General features: G+C 35.8%; 1 long non-coding RNA gene across 1 annotated transcript in view; it reads right to left on the bottom strand.

Moving 5' to 3' along the window:
- LOC110256433 overlaps positions 1 to 4,470 on the bottom strand; it is a 40,821-nt gene extending 36,351 nt beyond the window's left edge. Inside the window, exon 1 of the long non-coding RNA XR_002337930.1 lies at positions 4,170 to 4,470. This is a non-coding gene — a long non-coding RNA (uncharacterized LOC110256433). The remainder of the gene's footprint in view (positions 1 to 4,169) is intronic.

Here is a 19,698-nt window from a genome sequence, read left to right on the forward strand (position 1 = left end):
AAAAATTAGACCCAGTTAAAATGTCTTCATATACAGATGACCAAAAAACACATGAAAAGATATCCAACATCACTCATTGTTAGAGAAATGCAAATCAAAACCACTACGAGGTACCACCTTACACCACTCAGAAGGGCCATCATCAAAAAGTCTACAAACAATAACTGCTGGAAAGGGTGTGGAGAAAAAGGAGCCCTAGTACACTGTTGGTGGGAGTGTAAGTTGGTGCAACCACTGTGGAAAACAGTATGGAGATTACTCAGAAAACTAAAAATAGAACTACCATTTGATCCAGCAATCCCACTCTTGGGCATCTATCCAGAGAAAACCATGACTCGCAAAGACACATGTACTCCAATGTTCACTACAGCACTATTTACAATAGCCAAGACATGGAAACAACCTAAATGTCCATCAACAGAGGAGTGGCCCAAGAAGAGGTGGTACATATACACAATGGAATATTACTCAGCCATTAAAAGGAATGAAATACCGGCATTGTTAGCAACATGGATGGACCTGGAAATTATCATGCTAAGTGAAGTCAGTCAGACAGTGAGACACCAACATCAGATGCTATCGCTGACATGAGGAATCTGAAAAAAGGACAGAATGAACTTCTTTGCAGAGCAGATACTGACTCACAGACTTTGAAAAACTTATGGTCTCCAAAGGAGACAGTTTGGGGGGGTGGGGGGATGCGCTGGGGTTGTGGGTTGGAAATGCTATAAAATTGGATTGTGATGATCATTGTACAACTATAAGTGTAATAAATTCATTGAGTAATAAAAAAAATTGGAGATAAAAAATAAAAAAATTTTAAAATAAAATGTCTTCAAAAGAAAATTTAGGAGACTATATTTACAACCTAGAGCTTGAAAAGATCTTCCCAAACCAAGAAAAGTATTATAGACATTACAAAAAAAAATTTATGCAAAATATATTAATTGACAAATACTGACAGAAAAAAACGCAATGCAGATTAACAGATAAAAGACTAAATATTTATAATGCATAAAGAAATTTTGCAAAATGGTTACAAAAATCTTAATCTGAAAGACACAAATGAAAATGATATGAGTAGACAATTTATGGACAAGCAAACCCAATCAGCTGGATAAACATATGAAATGTGCTTACTCTTCACACATGCCAGGAAAATATGATTCAAGTAAAAAGCATAATACTTAATGTCCCCTACAAAGGGACATGCTGGCTGGAATACCAACCATAATCCACAAGCAGCATCTCATGGAACCAGCACATTCTATAGCGTTTAGAAGTCTGTGAGGTTCTACCTGTTTAATAAAAAATAAAACAAAACAAAACTTTCTTCTGGAGGTCAAAATACAGAGCAATCTTCCCTTAACAAAACTGACCTGAAAAGAGAAAAATGCAAGTTTCCCACTTTGCTAGTGCCTGCTCTTAGCCAACTCAAGCAAGAGGTGCTTAGGCTCTGGGGGCTCTTGTCTCAGGTATTTTTCCCTCTCTTTTTCTAGTACTACTAAAAAATGTAAAATAGCTATACTGCCAACAGTTCACAGTAGGAATACCAGTCACCCACCCAATCAGAAATTAAAACCTAAGCTAGACCTGACATTCACTATAAGATCATACATTTTCCATTAGTTTTTTTAATGAAAACTCTATCAAAGTAAACCCAAGTAACATTCACTGAATCAAATGTTCTTTATAAACCAAGACATAATGTAATAAATGGTTAAGATTTCCGTTACTATCTTTCTCAATAATCTTTTTATTTTTTCATGTCAATTTCTAATTGTCTTACTGCACACAACTATTGAGAGCCTTCTACTAATTGAAATCATCTTTCTAATTCACTTCACCCTGAATTCAACTGTGTAATTAAATCTTATTTGAAACCACTAAGCAACCTTTTTATATCCGGAGGACCTAGTATCAAAAACCCTTGAAGGTTTCCTGATCTCCTAGCTCTGAGCACTCTAATGTAAGGAAAAATTCTAATAACTTTCTATTGCCCAGACTATTTCTATAATAAACTGACACACGTTTAGATTCTCTTCTCTCTGAGTTCCTTTTCTTCTTTTCTCTATATTAGTAGTCAAATTAATAATGATTAACATTTATTGAGGACTTACTGTATGTTACCAACATTATCTCCTTTAATCCTCATAATAACTCTGAGAGTCCTATGCTATAAAATCATCATCCTCATGATATAGATGAGGAAATGCAGGTATATTTAATTTCCCTAAATAACTTTAGAGGCACAGAGCTCACAAGTGGAAGAGCCAGGATTTAATCTCAAGCAGCCTGACTCCAGAGCTCAAACTTTCACAATTACATGATACCACAGACATGAAAGAGAATGACAGACTTTCTTTGAAAAAGAGTCTAAAAGCATTTCTCTTCATGTGCTACTTTATTCCCTGCATGAATCTGCAAACAATAGTTAACAACATTTGGATATCTTGGCACTATTCCTAGCAACAGTTTAGCCAACAGAAAAATACATATTAATGTATTATTAGATTTTCAGCTCCCCTACTTCCCCCCTCACTTCTCTGCAATCCAATAAGATGAATTTTAGTGAAGGGTAAGGCTGAGATTTGCCCATAGAGAAGAGCATGGAAGGTGAGTGGGGAGGGAAGAAAAAGATATTAGTCATTGCAATCTGAGTTTCAGGGAAAGTTGGGGTTTGTTTGCTTGTTTATTTAAGGTTGAATGGAGGAGAGACAGAAGAGGATTTGTAAAATGTTAGGATGGAGAGGCAGAGAATTCTAGGGTGTTTTGGTCTGTGGTATAAAAGAAATCCTGCAACATAGCTCAACTTTCTATTTTGTTATATCTTGATAGACCTCATCAGACATTTAAATTGCCTTTCTTATTTGTCTGTCTCTCTCTCCCTCTCTCTCTCCCTCTCTCTTTCCCTCTCTCTCACTCTCTCCTCTTTCTCTCTCTAATTCCTTCCTTCATCCTAGCATTGCACAAGTGCTAGTATTTCTTCTGAATGCCTCACCAAACAGAATGTGGGCATCTTTATCTGTGCTACTCTTTCAAACATCCTTAGTTAGGTATAGAGTTCGATAGCCATGTATTGTAATAAAATCCATGTCTCTTAAAGAAGAAAAAATTGACTTTATTCAAGTGTTTCAGTGATACCGCTACACTAATTTTGCAACAAACATCATTATTTATATTTTTGCTTCTTTACTACCTATTATCTTTGGTAAGCCTCTTCACATCACATATTACCTCAGTCTCCATATTTGTAAAGGAATTTTTTTTTAGTAGACTATAAATTAAGAAGTAACTGATAGAGAACACCCTAGAGAGATGAAGATTAAGATCAATGCTAGAGAGTATTATGGTCTTGGCCAAATTCATCTGAGTCATAGTCTGTTCAATAATTTCCCTTTAGTTCTAATTCCTGGCCACAACCTCCTATTTTTTAGTTCCCTCTCTTCTTTATTTCTATTTGCCCTGAACAATTTTGATTCTCCTAGTTTCTTATTTCCTTCTGTTCTGTTTCCTAAAACCAGACCTCTCTCACAATCTCTGATTTCTTTCCTCTCCAACTCTCTGATTATTTGAATGACTTTTAGATCAACATAAATTTCCTTCCATTGTTCTTCCTCTGCTTTCTTCACTGAAAAACATCAAACTTGTAGTTCCTTGGTGGCCTAGCAATTCAGGATCCAGTGTTGTCACTGCTGTAGTTCATGTTTGATCCCTAGCCCAGGAACTTCTTCATGCCTCAGCCAAAACAAACAAAAAACACCCAAACTTGCATTAATGCTCAAATATGCATTTTGTGCTCCTATCCTCTAGGCACTAAGCATTTGTGCGGAAAACTACCACACCAAGCAGATGCTGATCATCTCTAGCACACTGTTTTAAATCTTAAATGGCTCTCCTGCACCAATAGTTAATGTGTTTATTTGACCTTGGTCAATTTTATCCATTTCTGTCAATGATTAGTCTAGATTACAACCTCTCTTCTTAAGTTCCTTGATCAACTCCCACCACTTTCTTATTTAGCAGAAGACCTTATCTCTAATTACACTGATAACTATTGAAGCCTTCAAATAGGATCTGTCTCTACATCCAGGCTCCAAGTCTGCAAATCTGTCTGTATACAAACCCAAGATCATTTTCTTTTCCCATAGTTAAGAATTCCTACTTACCAACCATTTTAAACCAAGAACGCAGTGCCATCCTGATTCCTCTGGAGTCTTGCTTTGTTAGTTAAGGATCATCTTACCTCTTACCTCTTAGCCCTGTATTTTCAACCTCTTCCTCTCAACTTCCTCTTATCTCTGAGCCTTTACATACCGACGTCATAAACAAACAAACTTCCCTGTAAGCAACTTTTCGTTCTCAGAACCGTCAAATATTTTTCAGTATTTTCTCATCCAAACTTCTCAAAAGATTAGTTATATTTCTACCTCCGCTTTGTCATTCATGCAGTCATGCCTAGTGCATAGTAATAAGGATGCTTATGCACCACCACCCTGGAAAGTCCCTCACTAAGATACTACTGACTTCCTCATCACAGTGTCTGCAGTTCAGTATTACTCCTTATTGTCCTGGGCTTTTCTGTAGCAGACAAAATTGATTGTTTTAGAAACATATAGAAATACATAAAACTTTCTGCTTACCAGGCTTTGTTGGCACTTATTCTCCAGCTTAATTTTCCTAATATCTTGTAACCAATTCTATTCTGTCTCCTTATTGCACTTTTCCTCTAATCACTACTTTCTAAATACTATCTTGTTGGTCCACTAGACTTAATCCTTACTCTTTCTCTGGGAGATCTCAGCCCACCCTTTTTATTTTATTTTATATAGTGATTTTTATTCTTTTTCCATTATAGCTGGTTTACAATGTTATGTCAATTTTATACTGTACAGCATAGTGACCCAGTTACATATACGGCTTGCAGCATAACACTTATTATTTTAACTATCAGGTATATAAAAATGATTTCTGGAGTTCCCATCATGGCTCAGCAGAAATGAATCTGACTAGTAACCTTGAGGACACAGTTTCTATCCCTGACCTCGCTCTTGGTCAAGGATCCATGAGCTGTGGGGTATGTCACAGACATGGCTCAGATCTGGTGTTGCTGCTGTAGGCCGGCGGCTACAGGTCCAATTCAACCCCTAGCCTGGGAACCTCTATATGCTGCGGTACAGCCCTAAAAAGACAAAATAATAATAATAATAAAAATGATTTCTTAATTGATATTCCCAGTTAAAAATCTCCTTTGAGTTTTGACTTTAAACATAACAATGTCCACCAGGTACTGCCATTGGAATGGCCTGAAGTCCTCTTTAAAATTAAAATATCTTCAACCCTCCTCTTCCTCTCTAAATCTACTTCTCTGGGATCTTTTATTCAAGTTAGAGGTTTTTCACCATCTATGTAGTTACCCACACTATTAACATTTATTCTTAATTACTCCTTCATCCTTCTATTTTCCCCACTCAATAAATATTCCGCTGATTTTACTCTCCATATAATTCTCTAATATATCCATTCCTTTTCTTTCCACTATTAATATATTACCTTTAAAATGGATTATTTTGGCAGTATCTTAAGTTACTCCAGGCTAACCATTCAAATTCATTCTCCATATGTCTACACCTGTTGATAACACTTCTACCCCTCTCCATTGTTCATAAGACAAAGGACCAAGGTCCTAAACATGACACAGAAGGTCCTACACCATCTGCCTTCTACCCATCCCTCTCCCCATCCATTGCCATTTTTGATTTTCTACTTTATAAATTAGCAATACTAGTGGAGTTCCCTAGGTAGCCATCTGCTTTAAGCCTCTCTACTTTCATTGTTGAATCTATTCCTGGACTCAAATGTCTACCCACTTTTATCTGACCAATTCCTCCTCATCAATTAAGAAATCCTCTTTGGGAAGATTTCTCTCCTCTATTCTCTATCACCCTGAATCCGAGTTAGTCACCTCACAGTATTCATTGTACTTATTTTCTGTGCTTATCCCCTCCTTGGATCACGCCCTCTTTGAGAGCAAGGGCCATAACATTCCATTACCTAGCATGTTGCATAATAAACCTTCAATAAATAATTTTTAAATGAATGGAGTAAAATGTATTCTGCAAGAGTAATGCTGATATAGACAGTTTAACCTGAAAACTCCTCTATATTCATACTCTAAACTTAGCTATCCCTATTTTTTTTTTGAGAGAGAGCTATTGTTATTTGACTTTCTCCTACTGATGGGTGAGTATTAAGGTTAATTTTAAGAAACTTATGTTAAAATTTTATGCTGTTCTTCCAGGAAATCTCCTTGTCTTAATGTCTGAAAATATAAAATGATGTTATGAAATTGCTAAAAATTATACAATTGTATGATAATGAAAAATTATTGATAAAATTATGTTTCATGTGAAATAATATATGATAAAAAAATCTAAATTTTTATTATTAGCCTATTATAGATTCTCTCAGCACCAGCTTCTTATCCAAGATAAAATTTCTGATTTTTATTTTTAATTTCCTTAAGTTTTCCCACCTTATGGTTTGATGACATATACAGGCATACCTCATTTTATTGCACTTTACAGAAAATGTGCTTTTTACAAATTGAGGATGTGTCGGAGCCCTGCATCAAGTAAGTCTATTGGCATTTAAATATTTTTTTATTGTATTAGAGTTTACTTACAATATTAGGTTAGTTTTAGGTGTACAACAAAGCAAATCAGTTATACACATATCTATATCCATTCTTTTCCAGATTCTTTTCCTAAATAGGCTATTACAGAACATTGAGTAGGTTTCCCTGTGCTATACAGTAGGTCCTTGTTACCTATCTGTTTTACATATAATAGTGTGTATATGTTAATCCCAAACTCCCATAAATTTATCCCTCTCTCCCTGTGTTTCCCCTTTGGTAGCCAAAAGTTTGACTTTGAAATCTATGAGTCAGTTTCTGTTTTATAAATAAGTTATTCTGTATAATTTTTATTAGAATTCCATATATGATATATGATATTTATCTATCTCTGACTTACTTCACTTAGTATGATAATCTCTAGGTCCATCCATGTTGCTTCAAATGGCATTATTTCATTCTTTTTTATGTCTGAGTAATATTCCATTGTATATATGTACCACATCTTCTTTATCTAATTCTCTCTTGATGAACATTTAGGTTGTTTCCATGTCTTGGCTATTGTGAATAGTGCTGCAATGAACAATTGGGTGCATGTATTTTTTTCAAATTTTTTTCAAATTATATCTGGTTTCCTCCAGATATATGCCCAGGAGTGGGATTGCTGGGTCATATGGTAATTTTATTTTTAGTGTTTTGAGGAACCTTTATACTGTTCTCCATAGTGGTTATACCAATTTACATTCCCACCAACAGTGTAGGACAGTTCCCTTTTCTCCACACCCTCTTCAGCATATCTTGTTTGTAGACTTTGTAATGATGGCCATTAAGACAGGGTGATATACCTCATTGCAATTTTCAGTGTGGGTGAAACAGCCTTCTACTGGAAGAAGATACCATCTAGGACTTGCATAGCTAGAGAAGAGAAGTCAAAACCTGGATTCAAAGCGTCAAAGGACAGGCTGACTCTCTAGTTGGGAGCTAATGCAGCTGATGACTTTAAATTGAAACCAATGCTCATTTCCCATTCTGGAAATCCCAGGACTCTTAAGAAGCAGAGCACTCTGCCTGTGCTCTATAAATAGAACAACGAAGCCTGGGTGACAGCACATCAGTTTACAACATGGTTTACTGAATATTTTAAGCCCATTGTTGAAAATTAACTCTTAGAAAAAAAAGATTTCTTCCAAAACACGCTCATGGATGATGCATCTGTTCACCCAGGAGCTCTGATAGAGCTGTACAATGAGGTTAATGTTGTTTTCATGTCTGCTAACAAAACATCCACTATGCAGCTCATGAATCAAAGAGTAATTTTGACTTTCAAGTCTTATTATTTAAGACATTTATCTTGTAAGACTAGAGCTGCCATAGATAGTGATTCCTCTGATGGATCATGGCAAAGTAAATCAAAAACCTTTTTGGAAGGATTCTAAATGCCATTAAAAACATTTGTGATTCATGGGAAGAAGTTAAAATATCAACATTATAGGAGTTGGAAGAAGGTGATTCCAACATTCATGAATGATTTGAGGGATTCAAGACTTCAGGGAGGAAGTAATTGCAAATGTAGTAGAAATAGCAAAAAGAACTAGAAGTGGATTCTAAAGATGTGACAGACTTTCTGCAACCTCATGATAAAACGTGAATGGATAAGCATTACTTTTTATGTATGAGCAAAGAAAATGTTTTATTGAGGTGGGATCTACTCTTAGTGAAGAATCTGTGAAGATTGTTTAAATGACAACAAAGCATTTAAAACATGACATAAACTTAGTTAATAAAGCAGTCAAATAGAAGACTGACTTGAATATTGAAAGATCTACTGTAGGTAAAATGCAATCAAACAGCATTGCATGCTAGAAAGAAATCATTTGTGAAAAAAGAGTTAATTGATGCAGCAAACTTCATTGTCGTCCCCTTTTAAGACATGGCCGCATCAACCTCACACTTCAGCAACCACCATGCTGACTAGTGAGCAGCCATCAACACAGACAAGCTCTTCCACCAGCAAAAATGGTTACAAAGGCTCAGATGATGATTAGCAATTTTTAGCAATAAAATATTTTTAAACTAATATAGGTACATTGTTTTGTTAACATAATTCTATTGCACTTTTGAAAGACTACAGAATAGTTTTATATTATATAAATATAACTTTTTTACCCACTGGGAAAGCAAAAATTTATGTAACTCACTTGATTGTGATAGTCACTTTATCGCTACAAAACCATGTCTTTGAGCCTGTAGACTGTGATAGAAAGGATAAAGAGAAGCAAATAATCGGAAGCATTGACAACAACTTATGCATATTCACTCCAAGATTATATATGTGATATACATTAGATATAGAGTAGGGGGATATCTTGCTACTGACATAATATGGGTAGAAACTGGGCAGTTCATTTCAATGACAAAATCTTTGATATCTTTTATCCTGTAAAGACAAAGCCCTTATTAGCCAAGAAAGGACCTTTATAAAGCAAATGATGATTGGTAGGACCAGGACCTGAATTTAAAGACAAATTATATATTTCAAATACTGACAAGAAGATGCCAAATCAACAAAACTCTACTACTTGAACTTAGCAGCTGAAGGGAGCCACCTAGACTTTCAATTCCAATTCCAATCATAAGATTGTCTCTAGCACACCAGAAAAACAACACCATTCAATAACCACATATTCATATCATTTTAAGCTATTAAAATATTGTCTAAAGAAATAGCAATTACCTTTTGCATTAACATATGTCCAAAAAAACCTGATTCCTTTTTAATTTTTGCTTTAAAATGTGAAACCACCCATAATTTCTTTAATATACACCAAATATAATTTTGAAAATTTACAAGTAAGAATAGTGGAATGAAATTCTATCAAAACTCCTGTCATTAAATTTAACTGTCATTTGTCAAGATGCATTCAATTTCTATGCTGTTTTATAACACTTGCTGTAACTTGGCAGAATTTAAGAAGTAAGTTTCATATCAAGAGCATTATAAGACTTAAGGATTATTTTTGTCAGAATTCCTATCATGGCTCAGCGGAAACAAAGCTGACTAGCATCTATGAGGATGCAGGTACAATCCCTGGCCTTGCTCAGTGGGTTAAGGACCCCACGTTGCTGTGGCTGTGGCATAGGCTAGCAGTTATAGCTCCTATTCGACTCCTAGCCTGGGAACTTCCATGTGGCGTGGGTGCAGCCCTAAAATACCAAAAAAAAAAAAAAAAAAAAAAAAAAAGGATTATTTTTGTCAATCTAATCAGGTAACATTTAAAACATCCTAGGTCCTTATTTCAGAAGTGGACATCTTTAAGTGATTGGGATAGTTTAATACCTTAAACTTTCAGTGTCTTTAGAATCTCTCTCAGAAGGAAGTAGGGTGGTAAATTTTAGGTTTGTTTTTTTATTTTATTTTTTAAATTTTTTTATATAATGATTTTTATTTTTTTTTCATCATAGTGGTTTACAGTGTTCTCCAAAGACTTTCATGACATCACATGATAAGAGCTTCACAAATCCTTCAGTAACTGGCCTTCTGGCACCTTGCCTCTACTATGTAAAATTTAAATACATATGATTTTAGTTATTAAGGACCTCTCAATATTTATCAACCACTAATCTGCCTTCTGTATTTGTCTTTCCAGTAAATTCCAATATCTTTATAATGCATAATTTCCTTTTCTGCCCAAAGTGACTTTCTTATGCTACCAAGAGTTATTAGTAAGGATTTGGCTTTTATTATGAATGAACTAAGCAGACAGAGTTACTAGCAGGGATCCTAAAGGTACAATCAAGTCATATTAATGGACAGGGTATCCTGGTATATTTCTAAAATAATGTAAGCAAATAATTTATTGATAAGATGACTTTAACATTTTAGTCTGAAAGTTTACTCTGAATATTGGCTGTCTTAAAATTTGCAATTTTCTTTTCCATTTTTGCCAGTTAAGTCAGAAAACAACTGTGCCTTTGATTGACATTAATGTATTTAGGATGAAACAATATTAAAAGGATTAAAAAGATGATTTTTTAAAATATGCAAATATAAGAGCAGTAGTCTCATGATTATTTTAAATTGCAGCAAATTATAATAAATGATTTTAGTAAGCACACACACAAATAAAGAGTCATACCCTCATAATAATATTTTAAATTGGGACAGATTACAATGAACAGAGTTTGGTAGTTTTTAACACGATACGTTTTAGTCTTTTTACTAGAATTATTTTGTAGAATTGAAACCTCTCTGGAAAAAAAAATTGTGATTGATGCCTTTAAATTGAGCAGGGGCAAGTAAATGTTTCTCAGTAAACACTCCTGACCATATAAGGCATCGGGTGGTGTGTGGAGGTAACCTCTTTCCTGAAGTGTCATCGTCTCTGAGGATAGAAAATGGATCCAGTTGCCAAGTGACGTTCTAATTCTCATGGTTGGGCCTGCTGTCTGGAAAAAAAGTCATGCTCTATTTAGTAATTCCAATGTTTCTTCCTCTTCCCGTAAATAAAGGGTCTGGGAGTAGGGAACACATTCATTCACAAAAAAGGAATAGAAATATATATCCCATGGGAAGGAACCATTTTTAGAACTGTCTAAAAATATGTATTTGGGCAGGTCAGATGATATTTTGCAATATTAGTGCAATGACCATTCAGTTTGTATACTGGCTTTGAACATGCATTCATTTCTGAAGCAGTGGTCATTTTAAAGAAATAAGAAAATGGCTTTGCCAAGGAGATAAATTATTATGTGGCTAATTTCTCTGCATCCAATTCAAACCAGCTCCCCCAAGCAGAACTTATAGATATCTATGAAATTAAAAAAATAATAATCTACTTAGGATTCCTTACCAATGACATTATCCTCATAATATAGTCTTACAAGTTACAGTCTTTTTAATTTAGTATATAATTTTATGACTTATTAAATGGGTCATAAAAATAACTGGGCAAGAGAAGAATGAGAAATTGCAGGAGAAATCCAGGTCATAGAGCTCATCAGGCACAGTTGACTAGAAAACTGATTATTCTTGGACTCTGCTGATTTGAGGCATAGCTTGGTGGGTTGTTTTTTGTTTGTTTGTTTGTTTTTGTCTTTTGTCTTTTTAGGGCCACACCCGATGCATGTGGAGGTTTGCAGACTGGGGGTCTAATCGGAGCTGTTGCTGCTGGCCTATGCCAGAGCCACAACAACACCAGATCCAAGCCGTGTCTCCTACCTACATCACAGCTCACAGCAACGTCGGATCCTTAATCCACTGAGCAAGGCCGGGGATCAAACCCCCAACCTCATGGTTCCTAGTTGGATTCACTTCCGCTGCGCCAAGACAGGAACTCCCATAGCTTGGTTTTCATCACACCTAATAGGAGCCATCTGGGACCAGGCACTGGGTTTGTATAACGGACACAGATTATAAACAGGAATCTTGGTTTCCAGTCTTCACCAGTCCCTACTCCCTATCACACATTACATGATCCTAGGACGAAATTTTAACCTCTTTAAAACTCAGGTTCAAAACCAGGAGTGAAGACTAAATTTCTAAAGCATTTTCTGGTGCTAATTCTATGATTCTTTATTGTATTATATTTAACTCTTTCTCAGTTGTGGAAAAAATAGTTGTGTTTTTCTTGTGTTTTCGTTATCAGTCAAGTCAATATGTCACCTGAAAAATAAGCACAGTTTTGTTTTCTAAAATTCATCATTAGACCTTCTGACTTGCCTGTCTTTTTATCTGTGAAATAGTACACATCACACCCTGCCCTTCAGAGAAATGTTGCATCTCCCTTAAGGATTAAATGGAAAAGAGTGAGGCTTTGCACTTCCTGAGATGCTGGCCGGGAGGAGACTGTTTCCCTCAGGTTATCTTACCTCTTCACCACCTCAGCCCTTTAGTCTTTCCAAACTATCAAGCTATTTTTGTAGGTATATATAACTGTATTTACTGAAATGTTAGTGAAATTTAAGATGATAACTAAAGAGAAGGGAGAAAAACACTAAAGCTTTGTGTTAAATAGTATACTTTCAGTTTCTTTCTTTCTTTCTTTTTTTTTTTTTTTTTTTGCTTTTTTGGGGCCATACCCACAGCATATGGAGGTTCCCAGGCTAGTGGTCTTATCAGAGCTACAGCCACTGGCCTACGCTACAGCCCCTGGCCTACGCCACAGCCACAGCAACTCGGGGTCCTAGCTGCATCTGTGACTTACACCACAGCTCATGGCAATGGCGGATCCTTAACCCACTGAGCGAGGCCAGGGATTGAACCCGCAACCTCATGATTCCTAATTGGATTCATTTCTGCTGTGCCACAATGGGAACTCCTCCATACTCTCACTTTCGAATGTGAAAATAAGTATTGGGTTCTTCACAAAGGAACCTCCCCACACTTCCTAACTTATATCCCCCCCCACCCCTATATTAAAATTAACAGCAATCTCTTCTAGTGCTTCCTTTTTCCACAACCTACTCCTGGATATATTCTTGCACAGGATGTTTTTGCAAATCGATGCTATGTAGTTTGAATTCTTACAGGGAAAGAATTTTACCATGAAATAAAGAGTCAAGGGCCAACTACCTGTCCATACCCTTCCTTAGGAGGGAGAGGAAAAATAAATGACCCCATTTCCAAGTCCTTATTTTTGTCCTAAATCAGAAAAGTAAAGGGAAGACCATCTTCAGATCAGGAGGTAGTCTATCCTGCCTTTTTCCACCATCCTAGTCATTTGGAGGTGTCTGGCCTTCGCAATGGAAGAAGATTCTACATGAGAGTAGGTCAGAGCCTAGTAAAATCTGACTTTAGCAGTAAAATGCTGGAGTCAACTGAACTATCATAAAAGAAAAGCAAAATCCAAGTCTCCATTGCAATGTGAACTATAGAGTAATTTTGCTAGAATGTCTAAGGCATTTCCAGTGGTCTGGTGGTGAGGGAGTGATTTGAGTTCTGATTTCTGGATTTTGTGTTTTGCTTTGTTTATTTTTGACTGCACAGAAAGTTCCTGGGCCAGGGATCAAACCTGGACCACAGCAGCAATTCAGGCCATTGTGGTGACAATGCCAGATCCTTAACCTGCTCTGCCACAAGGGAACTCCTCTGATTTCTGTTTCATGTATAGATTGCTTGGGAATATCTCCCAAGAGTTCATTAAAGTAACCCCTAGTTACACTCTGGTTGCAATACTGGTAGAACCACTGATATGGTAACTGTGCCATCTGGGGAGTCAAAAGATTGCTTTACCACATGTATATATGTACATTTATGAGGTTTATTAAGTGTTGTTTGGTTTTGAGAGTGGTAATCTCACCCCACATAGATTTTTATCAATTGGGGACTAAACATAAGGGGTTGGTAGAGATGCAAATGTCTTACTAACTTATATCTGATTTAGCTGATTAGAAAAACTTTCTTGTCTCTGAAACCAAAATGGATGACTTCTCATGTCTAGGCATCGGGACTTACCTTGAAGAGAGCTGGGTCTTCAATGCAGCACATGCTCTATTAGCTGCCTCCCATCGAGCTGCACACAGAAAGCTCAAGAAGGAAGGTCACACATTCTTAGCAACCTTGAACTTACTGACCTTGAGTATTAGAAAAAAAGATACATAGATCAGTGAGAGTCAGACTCCCATCATCATGCCCATCATATAAACCATGCCTCATTCCAAGAAAAGGAAAAAATAAAAGGTCAGAGGAAGGTAAATTGTCTCATTTTGTAATATTTTGAGAGTGGAAATTCCTTGTTTGTGAGCAAAATAGGACATGGAAAGGGGAGCTGGATGGTTTGCCTTATGATGGTAATAAGGCTGATGACTTCTAGCAGATTAACCTGAATTTATACTATGAACTCAATGTTAATTTTTTCAAATTAATGATTATAAGCCTGGACCCTATCTAATTACCTTAATAGTGCTGCTATTTGTTTCTTTCTTCAGGGCTTGTAGCAGATTCATTCCTTTATTCACTCAACAAACATAGAGTTCTTACTTCATGACAGATATAGTCGTGCCCTTGAAGAAAGCATGAAATACTTGAGGAATAAACAAGCGAGTAAACAGCTTAAATACAGTGGAAAATGTTACACAAAGGAGAGTGATGGGAAAAGAGTCACAGAAGTGGTGATACTGAAATAGAAACCTGAAAGATGAATAGGCATTAAGTTGTCAGGCAAAGAGAGGTAAAGACATTCTAGGCAGAAAGAGAGCAGCATGCCCAAAGGTGTGGGAAAGCTATACTACTTCAGGGACTTTGCGTAATGAGTCTGGAATTTAAAGGACACAGAAAAGGTGGATTTCTTCATCTGCCTGAATTACATGTTCACTTCATACTTTCATGCAAATGAGTTATTATATCCATTTTCCCTTCAAGGCCAAGACAATAACAAAAATAGAACAATGTTATTCTTTAATGCCTTTTTCTACTTTCATGAAAAATACAGTCCAGCAAAATCATGGTTTATTTCTTGGTAGTCTTCCTTCATATCTATCTTGAGGGAAGAAATTTTCTTATATCTATATTTTGTTTTGGTTAGAGATTACCTTTTCCCATTTTTTTTTAATTGTTCACTGCCATGACTTATTCATGGGGATATCTGCAGAAGTTCATTCCTAGGACTGTTGTTTGCCCAACTATAGTTTTAAACTCCATGAACTCATAAGAGAAACTGTCATTTTAAGAAAAGCAGGAGTCGCCATTGTGGCTAAGTGAGTTAAAAACCCGAGGATGAGGGTTCTATCCTTGGCCTTGTTCAGTGGGTTAAGGATCCAGCAAAACTTGCCAAAAACTTCAGCATAGGACACAGATGCAGCTCAGACCCAGTGTTGCTGTGGCTGTGGGGTAGGCCTCAGATAATGTTCCAATTCAACCCCTAGCCTGGGAACTTACATATGCTGCATGTGCAGCCATAAAAAAGATAAAAAAAGAAAAGAAAGAAAAAGAAAAGCAGAGTTCATGAATGTATTATGCCTGAGAATTCAGAATACATAAAGAAAACAGGACAAAATTTGATCATGGAAAATAAGGCAAGTGTCAGGTTGCTAGGAGCCTTGAACTTTTCATAAAGAAGTCATTTGAGGAGTTCCCGTCGTGGCACAGTGGTTAGCGAATCCGACTAGGAACCATGAGGTTGCAGGTTCAGTCCCTGCCCTTGCTCAGTGGGTTACCGATCCGGCGTTGCCGTGAGCTGTGGTGTAGGTTGCAGACGCGGCTCGGATCCCGCGTTGCTGTGGCTCTGGCGTAGGCCAGTGGCTACAGCTCCGATTCAACCCCTAGCCTGGGAACCTCCATATGCTGCTGGAGCGGCCCAAAGAAATAGCAAAAAGACAAAAAAAAAAAAAAAAGTCATTTGAAGGAAGCAACATGAACAAATCATATCTGTCTTAAAAAAACTTTGTGGGGAATGAACTTTAAGTGGAAAGACTGAAGACCTGAAGGAAGACTATTAAACTGCTGCAATATTCTTGCGACTCAACTATTACTGGAACTATAACTAGGATAAGGTTAATGGGAGAGAACAAAGGAGTAGCTCTAAGTGGTATTAGGAGGTCAGTTTGAGCAGAATGAGGTGAAGTAATTAAGACTAAAGCCCTTTGCTTAGATTAGAAACATAGCAGGAAAAGGAGTTGATGGGACAATGAATGGAGAAAAATACTGAATTTAAGTCTAGACATTTTTAGCTGGAGGCCTCCATGGGACAATCAGATCACAGTTCTTTTGGAATATTTCAAAGCTAGTAAAAGGTGCTATAGGAGTGAATTTGATTTTTCAAAAACTGACAAAATTACTTTAGAGGTGGAACTGTTATGTAAAGTGTATTTGGCATGAAATACTCTTTTGTTTTTGTATTCATGGAGTGTGATTATAAAAACCAGTTACGTATGTGGTTTTCTATAAACTTAACAAAAACATAACTTACCTTTTAGCCCAAGCTGAGGCAACTTGACATTGACTAAAGACCCATGAAAGATGAGTATGCTTAGGCAATCAAAAATAAGATTAAAAAAGTCTAGAGTCAGAAAATAAAGGAAACTCTTCTCAGAGGAATATAGACTAGTCAGTCAAATCTCTTCCACTTCCCTTTCATCTGCTTACTCAGTGCCAGGACATATTTTCAGTCTGACAGGTCTCAGGTAATATTTCCAATGAAACGTTGATTCTTGACGCTTCAACATATCTTCCACAATGAGATAAAATTTCCTTAGTTAAGATCCATCTCCTTTTTGCAGACTCTAAAATAGGAAAACTTTAAATAATAGAAGAGAAATGTATTCTTCAATATATAAATCCAGAAAATGACCAGTCTCTTAGGAGGTTATGAATAGCCTAGTTTCATGGACTATCATCAAGAATTAGCCGAGAATTACTCAGAATATTAAATGGCAATTATCTATAAGAATAATGATGAGATCTTAAAATGTTATATTTTTTTTCATGGGATTAAAAATAAGCAAATGAATGTGCTCTACATCTCTCTTGATTCACATAGTCAAGGCCATCAGTTGCTCTAGAGAATTCACCCCAGGTATATATTGCATTTCCAAAAGGAGTAAATTTGTATCTTACAGGTTTTTCACATTGAGCAATGGATGATATTCCCAGGAGGCTTCTATTTGGCAGCACAAGTCAGGGATGAATTGAAGTTTATATAAATGCACAACAGTCTAAGTAATGGAAAGTAAACAGAGGATAGCTATACAGTATAGAATTATAGCAAGGTTTTAAATTCTTAAAATAACAGCTTTTAAGACTATGGAAACTTTTGTCCTCAAAAAACAGATAAAATTTACTGTGTTATTCCCTAAGCCTGCATTGCAGCCAATTTCTATAAACATGTAGTATATCGGAAATGGGCAAATAACACAGGTGTAATTTATAGATATAATGTTAAATACTTATTTAGATATCTTTTAACAATCATATGCTAAAGAAGTACATTTTAGATTAAAATATATACCATTCCACAAGACATAGGGAGTTATGTGCTTATTCAACTTGTTCTTAATAGAAATAACAATACATTTATAGTAAAAACATCCAACAGAAAAAAGACAGTGAAATAAGAATTATTTCTTCCTCCCTCCTCAGGCCACCAGTACTCATGACCTGCAGCTCCCCAACCTTCCTTTCTCCCAACCCATCCTTAAGAAGTGATTCTCATCAGTTATTAGTTTTTTTGTATATTCTACTGGAAAAATCATCCATATATACAAGTATATGCAGATGTATAATTAATATATACATATATTCTACTGGAAAAATCACCTAGATAAACAAGTATACACACATATATAATATATACATATATTCTGGAAAAATCATTAGATATACAAGTATATACATATACATATACATATATTCTACTGGAAAAATCATCTAGATATACAATTATATGCATATATATTGCATATATATAGTATAGTCTTCCATATTCTTCACATTATATGTATACATTTATGTTTTATATCATTTTATATTTATATATATATATAATATCAATCTATAGATCTATCCATAGGGAGATTTTTTTCTTTAATACAAATATGAACATATCATAGCATATTATGAAGTCTGATTTTGTTTTTAGTTATTACACCTTGAATATTGGTTCATATTAGTGACTAAAGAACTACTGTTTTATTTTTATTTTTCATAGTGTTCCATTGTATTAATGAGCCATGATATTAGAATAGCCTTTTCCTAAACATGATATAGTTTTTGTTAGAAACTATACTGACCTTTGAAGGCTCAAGAGTAGAAAATCCACTTGATGTTCAGGTCAGTAGCAATTCCATTTCACTTCCCTGAATGATTTTATAGGTAAAGAAAGTATCCTCCTGCTCCTTCCGCCTAAAGTATAGGAGTCTCAGATACTCTCTTTTGCCTTGGGGAGTTTTAATCTTACAAATTCAGACTCTCAAAATACTTAGATCTTTAATATGTTAAATTGAAAAAGTCAGTGCTATTCCAGATAGCTATTTCCTCCCTCTTTACACTTAATCTGAACTTTCAAATGTTTTATATTGAACAAAAATTAATTGGGCAACTTGCTTTTATAAAATAATAATAAAATAATGAACTTTAAAAGCATTGCAAGGTCAGGGGAAATTCTTGGTCAGAGGAAGTTCATGCATCTGACTGCTCAGAAGAGTCATAGATACCATTGGTAAGCGTCTGCCTGTTGCTTAATAGACTGGGATTTTTTGAGTCAGGAAGTGAATTCCTGAGATAAATAATCTGTGGGAATTTCTCTCATCCTTCTCGGATTCTTTTTTGTAGACCATCAGCAAAAATGATTTACCGTAATGGAACTTAGGAAGAGAATTAATTCTAAAGTTTACTCAGTTCCCAAGCTTGTATGTCATGAATCCATAAAGTCAACACCTGTTGTCAGAGCTCATAAACCAGTGTAAATAGCAGGTAAAGACCTGCTCTCCCCCAGCCACTTCTCAGAACTCCCACCAGCTGTCCTCCAAAAATCCCAGCTCCTACAGGACACAATCCACTCCTCTAATTTAATAAAACTGGCAAATTTGTGGGACTGTGTGCTTCTCTGACAATACTTTTCTCTTGAAGTTTTCCTCTTTCCTTTTACAGGATTAATCATTTAACTGAAAATAATACTAAAACTTGATTATATGAGACTCTCTTTTGCAGAACTACATACTTTTTGCAGAACTAAGCATACTTTATTTGGGGAGGAAAGACTATTCCTAACCACATTGCCAACTCAGTGTATCTAATGCTTGAAATGAGTCCCCTTCCTATTAATATAGCCTTCCATATACTGCACCTTGATCAAGGCTATTAGACATAATTCAGCCTGGATTTCCTCCCCTAAGATTCAATTGTATGTTAATTTTTCTCGATGCCAGTGTTTTTTGATCTGGCAGTGAAGCCTACTTAATTCAAAGCTGAGGGACGTAGATCTTTCCCAGGTCTATATCCTGTCTCCATACTTCCTGTCCACTGTTCTGTGTATGGAAAGATCTCCTTATGTCCATCAATTATCCAGAATTCTCTACCCACTAGGCTAACCCACCTTATATCAATGAACACATATGTTCATGGAAACATG

Source organism: Sus scrofa, chromosome 13 (assembly GCF_000003025.6).
Source record: "Sus scrofa isolate TJ Tabasco breed Duroc chromosome 13, Sscrofa11.1, whole genome shotgun sequence".
Classification (NCBI taxonomy): Eukaryota; Metazoa; Chordata; class Mammalia; order Artiodactyla; family Suidae; genus Sus; species Sus scrofa.